At 32.7% G+C, this 10296-nt stretch overlaps 1 pseudogene; it reads left to right on the top strand.

Moving 5' to 3' along the window:
- Positions 1-2270: 2270 nt before the first annotated feature.
- LOC128185523 (procathepsin L-like) lies at positions 2271-9588 on the top strand (annotated as a pseudogene).
- Positions 9589-10296: the final 708 nt, after the last annotated feature.

The raw sequence follows: 10296 nt of genomic DNA, 5'->3' as shown, positions 1-10296 counted from the left end.
CATCTAAGAGAGGGCAGCACTGATGCTGCCGTCAGTGGGACACATTGCATTTTTACACACGTTTAGTAACAGAGATAAAATGCCATACAAAATGTGAATGGAAACTTGAAAGGAATGTAAAGAGTTGTCATTTTAAACGGTGTTTATGGAGGAAGATTTTGGATCTCAGAATGATGCATTCCCACCAGCAGTTAATGTGACATGTAACTAGAATGGAATGTCCGTGGATCAGTGTTATTGTGACCTATTTTTTCTTGCACTCGGGAATTTCTTGTTTATGAGTTTGAACATTATGTGTGCTACATCAATGAGCACACAAGGTGCATTGCACAGCATCCTGACTTTTAAAAAGTGTCTTAGTCCTGTTATTCTTCTGACAGCATAAACAGAGCCGGCGTACATATCATCAAGATCTTATGTATAAAAAAAAAACAAATCAGAAAAATTTCCAGGGCATTTAAATAAAAAGTAACGGTAAGAAATCCCACAAAGAAAATAAAATTACAATTTTTATATTAATTCAAATTGAAATCTAAAAACAGCATTTTATTTATGTAAACACTGACTGCCACATCTCCTTACAAACATCTGGAATGTGATGGTCTTAGATTTTACAAATTAATTTATCTACCGGTATTCATTTTTTGTACAAATCATAAATAGTTATCTGAGGTTCATTTATAGAAATGTACTAAATCCTTGTCTTCTCATGACAGTACACAAAATTTTTCTTCACATCAAGGCATATTTTTTCTTCGTAACTTTTATCAACTCTGTACATAAACACTGGCATAGTTCCAACATTGACCCAGTCACCAGCAGCAATGTGGCTGATCTACGTCAGAGAACAGATGCATGCTGGGGAATAATGGATTACCTCCATAAACCTTTCACTGAGAGTGTTAAATTGATAAAATCTCTTGATAGAAATAAACAAAAAGGTAACAGACCTCATTTTTAAGTTTCAAAAGGCTATTAAAATTTATCAAGCTACAATTATTTTTTTCATGTTCACTCCCTTTAAATACGTTGCCGGTCTATTATATCGCAGTCTATTGACCGGCAGTTCAATAGATCACTTTCAAATCTGAATTCACATACAAAATAGACGAAAATGTTTAATTTGTAATGAAACAACAGTTTACCTTTGATTAGGTAATAATCAGTAATATTAGATTCTTTAAAATAAGAACATATTTGTTTTTGCTTCAAAATATGGTCCAGATGAATCAAGAGGCCATGCCTGGACCACCCATTGGATGGTAATCCTATACAGAGCCAGCCAAAAAACGTTACATATTGTTGTACAATTACATCTGAAAGTCAGATAGAAACCAGTATAGATATAACTCGAAAAACTTGTGTACTTTAAAACCTGTGTAAAGAAATTGTAGTCTATTTCAATTATGACATATTAGGAAAATGACGTAACATCGTGATTAACACATTAAAAAACCACTAGATCATTAAACCTATTAAAGTTTTGTAAAAATGTGAGCAACACTTATTATTAAAGCAACCTAGCAATATGTTTGTCAATACGATTTTTCAACTGAAAAGGATCTAAGTTTTTGGTAAAGTTTGACATTGCAATGTAGTTCGAATGCTGGAGAAAACGTACCCAGGAGAAAACGTACCCAATTTATAGGGTACGTTTTCTCCAAGAGAAAACGTACCCTTTGAAAATAATAACTAATGGTTTTCATAGATATTCTTAAATGAAACAAAATAAAATATACAATGAACATTTGTATCATTTGTTGTTGTTGTTTTTGAATGCATAGTAACCATGGTCACGTACTGAAATTATTAAGACAATAATTTGTAACATACACGAACATGGCCTGAGCAGTTTAATTAGTCGACAAATAATACACCATAACAGGCACGTAGCATCAGGGGGGATCCCCCCCCCCCCCCCCACTTTTTCTCGCAGCAACAACTTTTTTTAAAATTAACATATAAAAAATGGAATTATCATGGAGTTGCCCCCCCCCCCCCACTTTTTTGGGAGTATGTTAAAAATTGATATGAGTGAAATTGAAGTTATATAGTACGCCAGTCCCCCCCCCCCCCCCCACGGATTAGGATTTTGAAGATTTTGGGAAAATTAAAAATTTCCTTTTTTTTTTTATTTTGCTTGTTAAGATTTTTTGGATGAGTCTGCCCCCCCCCCCCCCCCCCACTTTCAAAAACGATGCTACGTGCCTGCATAAACGAAACCGTTAAATAATAAGTTTTTCTTGCAATCTCATTTGGAGAACTAAATGATGAGTATGTCAAGAAGTCGATATCGCGTTATTTTTAACATTTTTTTAAAAATTTATCTATAGAACAAAGTTGCTTAATAAAACCAAGTCAACTGAAGTTTTTAAATATTTGTTTGATTCATATATATGGAAACTACTACGAAATGTAACATTGAACAGTCAATTTGCTTCCGACGCCACTGACATGTATAATGTGTGGAGACTGGAGAGTGAATATTTCTACCTCCTGTGCGGGGGGGGGGGGGGGGCAATACATAATATTACATAATAATAAATTAACTGCTCAGGTATTCAATTGATTATCACTATAATTAAAATCAGGGGATCTCGCATAGAGAAACTCAAATTGGTAAGGCTACTGATAAATGGATAATAAGAAGAAGTAGACTGATAACTGTACTTTGACAGGTAATTATTTCGTACTAAAATAAAAGTTGCTACAATTATTATAAAGATCATAAAATGAATATATTTCTATACATCTATGCATTGAAATATGCATAAAAGTAGCATTTGAAAATTATTCAATATGTCCAACCCCTTTAAAATTATAAAGTATTAAATTCATATATATCTATAAAACTCTTACATTTCTGTATATTTATTATAAAAATAGTATTTAAAAGTATTAAAAACTATTAAGTAGTATAGTTATGATTTTCATAGGGTACGTTTTCTCTTGGAGAAAACGTACCCGGGTACGTTTTCTCCAGGAGAAAACGTACCCTCGAGATTGGGTACGTTTTCTCCTGGGTACGTTTTCTCTTGGGTACGTTTTCTCCTGATACCTGTAGTTCATGGGCTCCTTTGCTTCTGAGCTGTCATTCTACTATATAGAATCAGCTTGATATAGTAACAATATGAAAGGAAAAAACTGTCAATAAAAAGAGAAACCTTGTTATTTTCTCCGCATTCAATATTATTTTTTCACTTACTTCAAAGATAAAAGTTATGAGGATCCTGAAGAGGAAAGTCATCGCTTTGGAATTTTCAGAGAGAACGTCCAGAAGATTGAGGAACACAACAAACTTTACCACTTGGGCAAGAAATCCTACTACCTGGGAGTGAACCAATTCACTGATCTGGTAAGAAACATACCTCCAGATTTAAGGGGTTCACGCTTCTTTCGCTCACCCCTTGTTTTGTATCGTAAAAGGGTTTTTTGTTGCATATAGCTCTAAGGTATTGTAGATGGAAAGGGACTACGTTGATATTTTTACACCAAAATAAACGTAAAGGTTTATCAGACAAATGAGCATCTCATCTGCACACTTATAATAAGAATCCGAGCAAGTTAACTTTACATTTTTGTTCACAATTCAATGTTGGCTCGGACGCGAACATTTATCTTTGCAATTGTTTAAATATCTTTATTTGTCTCAAGGCTAGTGACCACAAGGAAATATCTCACTTTTTTTTATTTTAATACAATATGCTGATCAAAAAATGAAATATTTTCACAGTTTTTCTCAAGGAAGAAGTCTTCTCGTTATCAAACATACCTCTTATGATAAGAAATTTATGAAATTTTGAGACAGTCAAACAAATCATACCTCTATCTATTTGGAGGTCATTGTTGCTATGAATTTGTATTTCGTTTTATGGATTTTTGAGATAATTCACGGTTTGTTATTGTCATTTTTTCATAATTAAATGTTTCCATCAGTTGAATGAAATTTGACCTCCTTGTTTTCCTATAAAGGTCTTTGTCCTCAACTTAAAGTATGATAAAAATAAATGTAGTTCATTGCAGCTATGAAGGCATCTGTTTAAAATATGAAGGTTCTATTCTTCAATGAAATGATATAATATCAGAATGTGTTTCAGATTTTAATACTTAATTGGAATAAATATTTCAAATATAATTGATATCGCTCTAAAATCCAAGATTAATATGTTATTGTTTTAAAAATGCTAAAAACAGACTCATTAATCTACAGCAATTCTGAATTGTGAAACGTGATATTTTCCTACGCCAATATTCCGCCAAAACTAAAGTCCTTGTTAGATTCAAAACCTTATTTATTATTTCTAAGCCAAGTTGTATGACAAGTCTAAAACCAGAAAAGACTCCTTCCTTAATATTGAAACGTGTTTCGGTTATTATTTGCTAATTCTGTCATAATGTATGGTATTTAATGCAAACTTTTTAATTCTTGGTACATACAATTAGTTTTTTATTAGCAATTCAATGGGATATAGATATGGATACAACGAATGCTGCACATGAAAATATTGTTACATTTGTATATGTCTATCAATCCATTGTATACTGAAATGGTTGGATGCCTAAACAAATATGGATCATCAATGTTTCAATGTAATAATTGATATATTAAATGAAAAAAAAATTCATAAGAAAGGCAAACACGTATACTTTAAAGTGTTTCCATGGTAACTAAACATAATTCAAAATATGATTTCCTTCTTTTAATTTGAATTTTTTTACCCATAATTATAAGTGCGCAATAAAGAATTTAAAAACGAAAATTGTGAACCGCTACTGTGGAAACAAGCTAATAATTAAGGAAAATAAAAATTGTTGAGGCATTTTTGCAGGTGTATAATCCAGATATTATTATTTGATATTAATCGTTGAGAAAATTATCAAGTATGTCAAGTATGTCCTCATCTTTAGTATTCGAGGGTTGTTCGGAAATTATTGAGACAACATGGATATTTTCCTTCCTAAGTGACGAATTAGGGTGAAAATTGACATGAACATTTAAGAAACCTTAATAAATAATTAAACAAAAAATATGTAAAAAATGTTTAATATTTTGTTTACAACGGTAGATAAACAAATCGGTGGTCGGGGTACCCGGCGCAAGCATAAACTCGAAGAATAATAAAGCTAAAACATCGTCTATCTAAGTGTTCGGAAAGTAACAGTTCATAATAAAATAAATCAGATTATATATGTTAATTTTGCTATTTATTGTGACAATTTTTTTTATCAAGTTTCACTTCTGTTCGAGTTGAAATACGGATATGGTACAGATATATTTACCAAGCAATAGAAATCTGACAACGACGGTATATTGAATTTTGACGTCAAGGCGGCGCAGCAAATATACATCAAACTGGTGGAAATTTCGCAAAAAACCCTTTTAAGGGCACCCAATTGCTTTAACAAAAAATATACGATGGCAAGGGATAGAGGGCTTCAGTTTATCGTCTTCTATTACTAATTGTTTAGCTAGAAGTCAGACAAAGTGACTAAATATCAAGTACTTTTCGCACACTTAATGATGTCAACAGTTCTAAAATATGTACACAGAATGACTGTAGGAGACATTTCACAGTTATTTGACTTTTGATTAGAAATAACCCGATTTTTCCCCCAAAAAATCAAGAATGGAGAGAATATGTAAATGTTGTAAATGTTGACATCTTGTAATGTAAACAAAAGATGAGAAATGAAGAATTAATTCTAATATCCTTTTGTTTGTTTAGTGTTTAAAACTTAGAATCAATGAGAAGCGTTAAAATGACGTTGCGGTAAGTTTGCGGTTGCGCCAGGTTACTGGACGAAGGCAAGATGATCCGTTCACCAGGAATGATCTAATCATGCTATGGACACGAAACTTTTCACATTGATAAACTCTATCCTGTTGTACGTTTAGGTGAAATTTCAAGGGTTTCTTTTTTTCCCCATGGAAATAAGAGTAAATGTCTCAATAATTTCCGAACAACCCTCGTAACATGTGTTTTGATTCTTGTTATAATTTTATTTATGACTTTTGTAATTTTTTTTCATAGGAATATGTGGAGCTTGTAAATGTCAATGGTCTGAAAATGACTAATCTTAACAATAATAAGTGTTCAAGCCACCTTTCAGCCACAACATAGTTGTTCCTGACTCTGTGGACTGGAGATCAAAGGGATACGTCACAAAAGTAAAAGACCAGGTAATTGTCAGGATATAAAGAACCCAAATCACTATTGGTACCTTCTGATAATAATAAAATCAGGTGGACAGTGTATGATTAGGATCGAGTCAAAATGAAGCCAAAGGGTAGATTTCCCTACTTGGAATATCAAAGACCAAATAATGGCAGCTAAATATAGCAATTTTAAAAAAATATGTATTTTGGCTTCTGTGTTGATTTTTTTTTTTGGTTTTGTTTTGGGGTTTTTTTCTTATTTTATTTTTATCTATGTATTTTTTTTGGGGGGGGGGTATAATATTGATTAAAACATGAGTTAAACTAGTTCATTAAACTTTAATTATTGATCGGTTATATTTTTTTATGTTTTCTCATGCTGCACAACCTCACCGCAGCTCCGTTTTTGCTGTCTGATAAATGAACTCAACACTTGTACATGATGAAATATGACATTTATTAAAAAATGACGAAAGTAAAGAAAAATATAAACAACATAGTAGGGGATCAGACCCAAAACTGTTCACACAAAATGTTAAATAACTTATCAATATGCTGATCCCCTTAAAATACAGAAAAACATTTTGTTCAAAATTATATACAATATATACAAAACCAGCAAAAAAATGGCACCTCAAAAATAAAATATGCCATATGCAAAATAACAATATTTTGTACATGTATGCAACTTTCGAATATTGGAGTGGTGAAACGGTGATGGTGGTGGGTGTATCAAAACATTACTCGTGCTAACACTCTCAGAGATGAAGACAGAATGACCCTACTCTCACTGGTCAGATACTGACCGCATCAAACCACGTGACCGTATCGCTTAATTTGATTGGCTATTAAATTAGAATTGGGGAGAATTACACCATGGAAGTTTTAACAATTACATAATAGGTCACTGGGAGGTTTTTATACTAGGAATTTGGGCTAAAAATAGACATGGACAGTGACCACTGCAGGGAAATTATATAATATGGCCAACGACCTCTACAAGGCTTGGGAAAGAAATGCAACTTATCAAACATAAACATGAAAAATACAATAAATAAGCAAATAAAATTATAGCATTCAACACATAAATACAATTATTAACATAATTGTTGTTTTCCTTTTATACAGGGTGCATGCGGGTCATATTGGGCCTTCAGCGCGGTAAGTATATAAAAAGTCTCAATATAAACCATGAAATTATATATGTCTAATTTGTCATCCATAAAATTTCATTTCTTTCTCAATATGTTTGATTAACAATTATCTATGTTTGTAGACTGGTTCTCTTGAGGGTCAATACTTTCGAAAAAATGGAAAACTAGTTCCCCTCAGTGAGTCACGACTTGTGGACTTGTGGACTGCTCTGGATCATTTGGCAATGAGGGTTGTAATGGAGGGTTTATGGAGAATGCATTCAAATATGTCAAGTCGGTTGGAGGCATTGAGAGTGAAAGCGATTATCCATACAAAGCGAAGGTACATTTATGTGAATTAAGCTCATAAAACTGAAGAGTATCTATATTTTATATTTAGACTATTTCATACATTATTTATTTAATCAAAAACAAAAATACCGAATATTCAGTCTTTCTGTGATGACATTAAAAGCATATTTATTGTTTTGCGTTTTGAAATAGTTGCATTGTGAAGGTGATCACAAACGTGACCATTATACGATGCATTTTTGTACATTTTTCTTTGGGGGGGGGGTTATAGTTTATATGAATTCAATGAAATGAGATGATTCGTGGCAAATCGAGATCAGAGCATTATTTTATTGCAGCAACGAACCTGTGCATTTGACAAAACCAAAGTTGTTGCCACTGTGAGTGGGTGTGTGGATGTAGAGAGCGGAAGTGAATCGTCCCTGAAGGAGGTCGTGTCAGAGGTCGGTCCTGTATCCGTGGCGATCGATGCCGGCCACTCCTCGTTCCAATTTTAGGCTGGAGGTTCGCCTGGCGTTCATCATTTAATGTATCTTTCTTCTAGGCGAATTACGTAGGATATGATACGTATACACTGAATTAACAAGTCGTTGATGATGTGTATGTTTTTGGTTTTTAGGTGTGTATGATGAACCACTCTGCAGCACAAGCAGGTTGAATCATGGTGTTTTGTGTGTGGGTTATGGGACTAGTTTGCAGGGAAAGGATTACTGCATTGTTAAAAACAGGCAAGCTTATTGATAACGATCACAAAGATCTGTAAAATTGAAGAATTTGTAATAAAGGTCTCCCGTTTCCAACGGATAACCCTATTGTTTTTGTTATGTTTCTTTTTCTCTATTTTTCACTATTATTATTCTTTTTTTTCTTAACATTTTTCTTAAAACTCAAATATCTCATATATGCTACAATGGATTTTTATGAAAATTCCACGAATAATACAAAATATCAAGGTCTTTTATCATGTACATTTTTGTTGATGACGTCACTTCCGGTCGGCCGTTTTATTCGTTTTTCTTTTTGTAAAAAGTAATCTTGTCTTCCCTTTTTCGCGAAAACGATTAAAGATAGAAAATTGAAAGTTTCAGGAATGATAGATTTTTGAATTTCTAGGGCCGATCAGGTTAAACTACGATCGTCCGTCAATTCCGGTCCGCTCAAACAGCATTTTTGGAAAATTGTGTTTTAAAATTTTTTTAAATCAAATAATCTACAATTTTTTTTCCATCAGAATATGTTTTAAACTTATCAAATTTTAATATGAGCAGGTTGTCCGTCACTTCCGGTCGTCACAGGAAGTGATTCTAATATTTCGCTTTTTTGGAATTTTGAAAGGTTTTGTTGACATTTTTGTACTGAATACAAAACTGAAAACCGTTTTAAAATCGGACTACGCATTGCAGAGATATTGAAGTTTAAAAATGACGTTTTCCGGAAATCTGCATTTCGCAGAGTAGGTTGAAAAATTAGTTTAAAAGGAAGTTAATGTGATAGTAAATCGTACCAAATGTCAACAGTTTAATTGAACCCTATCAATTTAAAATCAAACGAAAGACCCACTTGTTGCTCGCAACAAGGTGCTTTCAGGTAATTCAGGCATTCTCTAGAAATTAAGCGTCAAAGTTCTGAAGCGAGAGTCTGAGTAACTCAGTCGATAGAGTCGTGGACATGGCACAGGTGACCCGGGTTCAAGCCCCGATTGCCGCAATTTTTTTTTTTTTACTATTTTTCGCTTAGATCTACGATTTTATCTTTGAAGTGATAAGTTTAATCTAATCTATTAAAAATCGGACGGAAGACCCACTCGTTGCTCGCAACGAGATCGTGTCTAGTTTCTTTGTATTATTGAATTTGTAATACCAGGTTTTATAATTATGTTGTAGTTGGGGTGTCCGATGGGGAGTAGAAGGATATATTAAAATGTCCAGAAACAAGAACAACCAGTGTGGAATCGCTTCACAGGCCAGCTACCCTCTGGTGCCCTAAAACATTCACGTGAGTATGATTATACACTAAAACAAATTAAGATAAGATAGAGACAGGTTAGGATTCAATACTTCCACACCATTTCTTTACTTTTTTGATCGTAGACTTGATTTCATTTACAATTATTAAAATTCAGAGAACATTAATCGTTTTCCATCGATAAACGGGAATCTTTAAAAAGATACATTATATATGTTGATTGTATTATTGTTTGGTTTAGTTTTAATTTATTATTTCACTTTTGCAGGTTTTTGAAACAAACGAAAAAGAATGAATCAGAAAGGTCTAAAGCGGTTTGGCTTAAAATACAGTTTAAGTAGATTTAAACTCTATATTCTTTTTGAAGTTTCGCATAAATAACCTATATATATTGTTCATGTAATTTGGTTTCCTTCAAGTATTTATTTAGCAGAACTATATTCACACCTACGGATATTTCCGACGTTTGACAGATTTTGACCTTTTTTGTTTTCCTTTTATAAAAAAGAAATCTAATTCCTTAGTTTTAGTGCAATTGAGATAGATAGATAGATGGATAGATAGATAGATAGATAGATAGATAGATAGATAGATAGATAGATAGATAGATAGATAGATAGATAGATAGATAGATAGATAGATAGATAGATAATGAGGTGTCTATTTCTTATCATTGTTGAAGAGAAATGAAGACACTTTTTTTATTGTCAATTTTACGTTATGAATCAG

The sequence above is a fragment of the Crassostrea angulata genome, chromosome 5 (genome assembly GCF_025612915.1).
Source record: "Crassostrea angulata isolate pt1a10 chromosome 5, ASM2561291v2, whole genome shotgun sequence".
Classification (NCBI taxonomy): domain Eukaryota; kingdom Metazoa; phylum Mollusca; class Bivalvia; order Ostreida; family Ostreidae; genus Magallana; species Magallana angulata.
The sequence above is the reverse complement of the archived record's forward strand: the minus strand, read 5'-3'. Positions and strand labels throughout refer to the sequence as shown.